We start from the raw sequence: 7203 nt of genomic DNA on the forward strand, positions 1-7203 counted from the left end.
CTGTTAATGAGTTGGGGTTAATTTGGGTCTTAAAGTCCTGTAGTATTGGTTTTATGAAGTTGGGTACACGAGAGTTTGGTGAATATATGTTCACGATTGTAATATCTTCTTGATTTATTGCTCCTTTGATCAGAATGAAGTGGCCCTCTTTGTCTCTTATGATTAGTTTTAGTTTAAAGTTTATTTTGTCAGATAGTAGAATTGCTATGCCTGATTTTTTCTTAGTACCTTTTGCTTGGTATATTTTTTCCATCCTTTCACTTTAAGATAGTTTCTGTCCTTGAAAGTGAGATGAGTTTCTTGCAGACAACAAAAAGATGGGTTTTGTTTCTTAATCCATTCACCTAGTCTGTGTACTTTGACTGGGGAGTTCAGTCCATTAATATTTAAAGTTATTAATGAAAGATAAGTATTGAATCCTGTCATTTTTATATCTGTTTGTATTCTTCATGTAGCTGTACTTTTCCACAGTTATACCTTCACTGAATTTCTTTCCACAACCCCTTGGGTATAGTCATTCCTTTTTTCAGCTCTTTGTATTGCTTCCAGAACTCTCTGAATGGCTGGTTTTGTGGACATGAATTCATTTAGCCTATTTATCCCTTCGACTATAATGGACATTTTGGCTGGGTATAGTAATCTCGTTATCCCTCTCTGGTAATTTAAATCTGGGAATACTTTGGTCCAGGTTCTTCTGTCTTTCATAGTTTGCACGGAAAAGTCAGCTGTAATCCTAATGGGTTTTCCTTTGTATGTGACTTGTTTCTTTTTGCCGCTTTTAGTATTGTCTCTTTGTTTTGTACATTTAGTGTTTTTACTATGATGTGCCATGGAGAGTTTCTTTTCTGGTCCTGTGTGGTGTTCTATATGCTTCTTTTATTTGTATGGGCATGTCATTCTTTAATTTTGGGAAATTTTCTTCCATGATTCTGTTGAAGATCTGGTCCATGCCATTATCTTGGGATTCTTCTCCTTCCTGTATGCCTATGATTGGTAAGTTTGGTCTTTTTATGGTGTTACACAATTCCTGCATATTCCATTCTTGTGATTCCTTAAATTTTTCATAATCTTTCCTTGAGTGGTCTAGTTCATCCACTTTATCTTCCAGTCTTGATATTCCGTTTTCCATTTCATTCATCCTATTGGTTTGGCTTTCTCTTGTCATTTCTATTGGCTTACTGAGTGTTTAACTTCCTTCTTCATTTCAGCCTGCGCAGTCTTCAATATCACTAGGTCTTTTCTGAATTCATTCATCCCTATCTTCCTTCAGTTCTTTGATTTCTTTGTGTTCTTTAAATTCACTGAATTCTTTTATCATGTTTATAATTGTTCTTTTGAGTTCCATGTCCTGCATTATCTCTAGGGGGTTCTCATTGTACTCTTTTGGTGGGGATATGTTATTTTGGTTTTTCATGTTATTATTTTTTCTCCATGATTTTGACATGGAAATATCTTTTGTATTTTCTGATTCTTGTGTGAGACTCAAGCCTTCAAGTTTAGGTCTGCTTCTTTTTGTGAACTTTATGTGTCTCTGTGGTTTACTTTTTGGGCATGAAAAGCTGGTTCCTCTAAGCTTCCTGTTCTCTCTTTTGCTTTTGTATTGGAGTGGCCAGATTGCTTTGTCTTCAGAAGTTCCCACAGAGGCCCAAGTCAGATGAGGATCATATGCTCTGAGGCTTTCTTCTAAGTTATGAATCCCTCCCAGAAAGATTTTGGCCTCAAGAATTTGGGAGTTGGACTGGCCTGGGAGCCAGACCCAGGAAAGATGCTGGTGTAGGGCAGCTGGTGGCTGTGCCACCCAGAGATGGAAAAGAAGATAGGGATGGGAAGTGGCCCCAAGGGCTCCTGGGGACTGCACTGAGGAGCTGGGTTGGTCTGGATGCAAAGGATCAGGAAGAGGAAAGGTCAGCCCTGGCATCTAGGAAAATGGCTGGCTGGTTGTGTAGGCCCAGGAAAGTGGAGGGAGGTGAGGTCGGGGCCAGGCCCAGAGTGCTCCTGGGGACCAGAGAAGGAACTGAGTTGGTCTGAATGCAAAGCATCAGGAAGCAGTGGTGGTTCCCCAGGTTTCTGGGGCGCCAAGAGAAGGAATGGGACAGGACCCAGGCTAGGAGGAGAGACCAGCAGGGGAGATGGGAGGGTGAATGAGGCTGGGGGAGTCAAGGGGCGGAGGGCACGATCAACTTGGCCCAGAGCGAGCCCTGCAGATTGGAGAGTCCAACATCTTTCTTTCAATCTTCATAACAATGTATTACAAGACCTTCTTGGATTTTACCAAAACCTTGTAAGAAACATATTCATTAGCAAAAGTATGTTGAAGGACCTCTATATAGAAAAGTCATGAATTAGTTAACAGGGCCAAATGATGCTTTCCAGGAGTTTAAAATTTAAAAAAGAGTATGTGGTACCAGCACATTGAACTGTACAAATCATAAAGTACATGAATCAATATAAGAATTTTAATGATGCTGATGGAAGAGCTATTAGGTTTCTTTTGGGACTGTCAACTCTTGTGGTTCAGACTTGCCTAATTCTTCGACCCTTTAGACTTAATTCTCTAGCTTGTGTTAGTGTACACACTGTGCAGTAGAGAGACAGACTGCTGAGGCCAAAGGCAGAGAGTTTAAGTCTGTGCACAGAGGAACTGTCAAGCAACTTTCAAGTGAAAATCTTCAAACGAATGTTCCTCGAAGACATGCATTACCCTCAGGTATTACATTTGCTGGATGTTTGTTTGGCTCTTGGCTCGCCTCAGAGAAAAACAAAGATACACCATGAAGTCAAGGTCTGAAAGGCTTGTTCTGTATAAGAAGCTCCATTACTGATTTTATTTATTATGTTGTACGCAGGGGTTTATGTAGCCGAGGACTGCCTCAAATCCCGATCTTCCTGCTTCTGTCTTCAAGTGCTGGGATTATAAGCATGTGCCACCATGCCTGGCTACATTGCTGATTTTACGTGTTTGTAGCTCTTTAATGTGATAGAGCAAGCATTAGATGCGAGTGTATACATATACACACACATGCATTTGTAGAAAGACCCAGAAAGATAAAATCATACTTTTTCCACTGGTGAAATGACAGTGGCTCTTTTTTCCCCTTCTCTTTGGCCAAATAATCTTTATCTTGGAGGTAATTAAGACAAAATGCTTCTGACAAATAAAATCAGTATAGAACCCCTATTTCTTGGCAGCTTTTGTGGACACAGCTGAAGCTTTCAGAGGTCTTTAAAAACCATGGCAACAAATGCCTTTGAAGGTAAGCAAAGGCTCCAAATGTTTTTAATCGCGGGTGTTTTTTCTGTTGCCACTTCAAGTGTTCTTCTTCCCTTTTTGTTCATCTGATTGAAATTAAATTTCCAATTTCCCCACTAAATGGTTCTGTCTGGTCGTGGCATTGACTATTTCCATTAAAGTGGTAGTTTGTGCCCATATATAGTGATTCAGCTCATCAACAATTCCATTAGAAAGCCCCATTTATGAGTGGCAATAATTTCCCACAAAAATTATAGATAGGCTTAATGGGCACATTTTCAAAGGGCATTAGCTAGCCCTCAAAATTATTGCTGGCACTGTTTTTACAAAGCCTTCCAATGGTGGTCCATAGCTTGATCTCTCCAAAGTTTTCCCCTCTTCATAGAAAACTGCTGTTGACACCTTTATATCCTTTTGAAGAGAAAGACCTGTTTTCTGACATTCAGAGGAAAGTGAGTTCTTAAAAACAGGCAGATCACCTCTTTCAAAATTGGCTATAAATTTTTAGGTTTACAGTTGAATTAATACAGTTATACAATATTGAACTCAGTATAAACCCTATAAGACATAAAATTGAATGAGGTTTTAACCTTTAAAAAAGATCTCCATTTCATTTTAAAATATAGTGATCATTTCTGATCTATATCCTATACTATTTCAGTACTAAAAGATACAGACTCCACTGTAACTTGCTTGCCTAGATTTTTTTGCTGAGAGTTCATATTTAAGAAAAATTCATTCTCTAGTTGACTTTGTAAAACTTTCTGCTGTTTTGCTAATTCTGCAGTCCTCTGTGAGCAAGCAAGTGGATCTGATTTTATTTTTTTTAAGTGGAATAAATGCTTTGCTGGAGAAAAAGAAAATATAGTGGAGGAAGGATTCTAGTTTTCCCCACATTTCCATCTTTCTTTTGCTGAAGTAAAAAGATTTTATTTTTCACTGGAAGAGAAATAAAGAAACAGAAAACACAGCTTAATTGTTGAATTACAACTTCTTGATTTTCTTTGATAAAGAGTAAATGGATTTTAAGTGTGATTTGAATGAAAATTATCGTTATCTGATTTATTTGGTAGTTTCAAGTGATATACTAGAAGAATGAATGACTTAAAGTGAAGTCTGATGACTTAAGAATTTACAGGTAGGTGGCTGGGTTGCATTTATAAATCTGATTTTTTTGCTGCTGAAATGAAAGTACAGTGATTTAAAAGACTGGCTACACCTCTTCACGATATTTCACCAAATGCTCCACACAATATTTTCCTTATGTGCCATAGATGATAAATTATAGTTGTTAAGGTAATCAAAATTCATAATTATTTGTTCCTTTGACACCTCAGAGTTAGCAGTAAAGGACTATATTTGAAAATGATTGCAAGTATATTTTGCTGCTGCTATTAACCAGTGGTATGTGGTATAATAAAATCACTGTGGAAATGATTTTCCTCTTTATTTTTTTCTGATTTCTAGAACATAGATTATTCTTTATGCTCTGTAAGCTACTGCAGACCAGGGTTGCCACCACCGTCTCCATGTTGAATCTCCCTTCTCCTTCTTTCTCTTGTCTCAGTGAATGTGCTCTCCACATGCCCTTGGAGGCCTCTCTGCTCACATTCTTCATAACCCCTTTACCACAGAGGACTAACTTGTTGAGTTCAGGAATTTAATTTTTTTAATGTTGCTTCCATGTAACAGATATTTATTGACTGGCTAATTCATTTTAGCAGCACGAGAAACACAAAGGTCTATTATCCGTGGACCAATTCTCTCCTAACTCTAGGACGGATTCAGATGGTCACAGAGGGAAAGACTGATGAACCACACAAGAGTTAAACTCAGCCCTAGAAGAGCTACCGCAAAGCTGCGTAAAGGGAGAAAGGGCTCTTTCAGAAGAAAATTTTATTGGCGCAAAACAGCGCTCTAGAGTCAACTAGAAGACTATATAGCAGGGAGAGATGGCTCAGCAGTTAAGAGCACTAGCTGCTCTTATAGAGGACCTGGGTTCAGTTCCCAGAACCCACATGACTGCTAACAACTGTTTGTAACTCCAGTTCCAGGGGATCTGACACCCTCTTCTGATCTCTGCAGGCATTGCACAACACGGGAGCACTTACCTATATGCAGGCAATATATTCATATACATAAAATAAAAATAATAAAGTATTTTAAAAGACTGTGTCAGGGAGATAGTATCTCCACTGATATTTGTCCAAAACACAGAGAGGAGTGTCTATTTCACTGCAAGCACCCAGGATTTATTGTTAATGATTGCTTGAGTCCAGCACGGCTCATATAATGCAGCATTGGAGAGTGCTTTAGAATAGTGCATTTTTAAAAACCATTTGTAACATAATTTTAGTATGTCACCTGTAGCTCTTTCCCATTATCATTAGCAGGAACTCTTGTATATCTGGATGTTAATTGATACTTCCAGAATGGGTATGCAATACACTATTTCAGCTAATTTTTGAAGTTTGATGTGGGAATAATATGAGTGAAATATAAAGATGTCCCTCTGTAGTAATATATAATATGGTGATGATAGAAATGGATATACTATATTTGATATTTTTAAATATGATGTGGAGGAAAATAATTAGTCCCTAGTAAAGATTTATTTAGGTAATCCTAGGTTAGATGCCATAATTTTTGTCTGTGGAATATTCTTGACTTTTTATTAGTTTTAGTTCTATGAGAGATTTATGAAGTGTGTTTTAAAGATTTATTTATTATTTAAAAATTCTGTGTGTGTGTGGGGGGGAGGGTGTCTGGGGAGGCCAGAAGAGGGCATAGAATCTACTTGAGCTGGAGTTACAGGCTGTTTTGAGCCACCAGATTTGGGTGCTGGGAACTGAACTCAGGTCCTCTGCAAGGGCAGTACCCATTCTTATCTCTCCAGCTCCAAGACTGAGATTTTTGTTTTTAAGAGTTAATATTAAGCTTTCCCACTTCACAAACCAGAAAAAAGATGATTCTGGATTCTTAAGATTATGGCAGTAAAACTGGTTTCAGGTAAGAAAGAAAATAGTTTGGGAAGCCTTAATAAATTATATTACAAAGTATTTGAAAGATTTTAATTCTCCCTTCCTCTGTTCTTTATGTATAATGCTTTTCCTTAAAGCTGGTACTTCTAATCAAATGATGTATGCACAGGAGACAGAAGTTATACATGAATCTAGACCTTATCAGTGGTTCCTTTACTGTGTCCCTTATGCTGACTGTGGGTCTTGTGACTATAAAACATGAGAGAAGCTGGGAGAGTAAGGTTGTGTTTGCATAACCTTGGGACAAAGTGCTTTTCTCCTTTCCAACTTTTATCCCCCTCTCTCCTTACTGAATCAAGTAAGGATAGTATAGCTACATGCTTGATTTGGACTTCATTTTTCCTAGAAGTAAAAGTACTTCCAAAAGCTGTTTATGAGGGCTGGAGAGATGGCTCAGCAGTTAAGAGCACTGGCTGCTCTTGCAGAGGACCTGGGTTTGATTCCCAGCACCCACATGGCCACTAACAACCACCTGTAATTCCAGTTCATTGGGATCTGCCCCCCTCTTCTGAGCTCCAAGGGCATTGCATGGCACAGGGACACTTACGTACATGCAGGCAATATACTCATACACATAAAATAAAAGTAATAAATAAGATGTAAGAAAAAAGCTCTATGTGACAAATATTGTTCATCAAATGCTTTTTTAGATGGCTACTTTTTTCTGAATATAAGGCAAGAAAAAGAATTTGGATCAAATAATTCTTATAAACACTTATTTTATGTGTGTATATATGAGCACACCTATAGGCATATATATAAATATATGTATATATCTATTCATCAATCCATCTACCTACCTGTCCATTCATCTATTGTCTGTCATCTATCTTTCATCTATCTATCTATCTATCTATCTATCTATCTATTCTCTATATCTATCTATACATATATCTATATTTATATTGGCTA

General features: G+C 37.8%; 1 protein-coding gene across 4 annotated transcripts in view; it reads left to right on the plus strand.

Annotated features, from left to right (window-relative positions):
* Nucleotides 1–7203, plus strand: part of Esr1 (estrogen receptor 1) — a 293257-nt gene that overhangs the window by 54744 nt on the left and 231310 nt on the right. The gene's annotated exons all lie outside the window — the stretch shown is intronic.

Source organism: Nannospalax galili, unplaced genomic scaffold, assembly GCF_000622305.1.
Source record: "Nannospalax galili isolate Female #2095 unplaced genomic scaffold, S.galili_v1.0 scaffold563, whole genome shotgun sequence".
Taxonomy (NCBI): Eukaryota; Metazoa; Chordata; class Mammalia; order Rodentia; family Spalacidae; genus Nannospalax; species Nannospalax galili.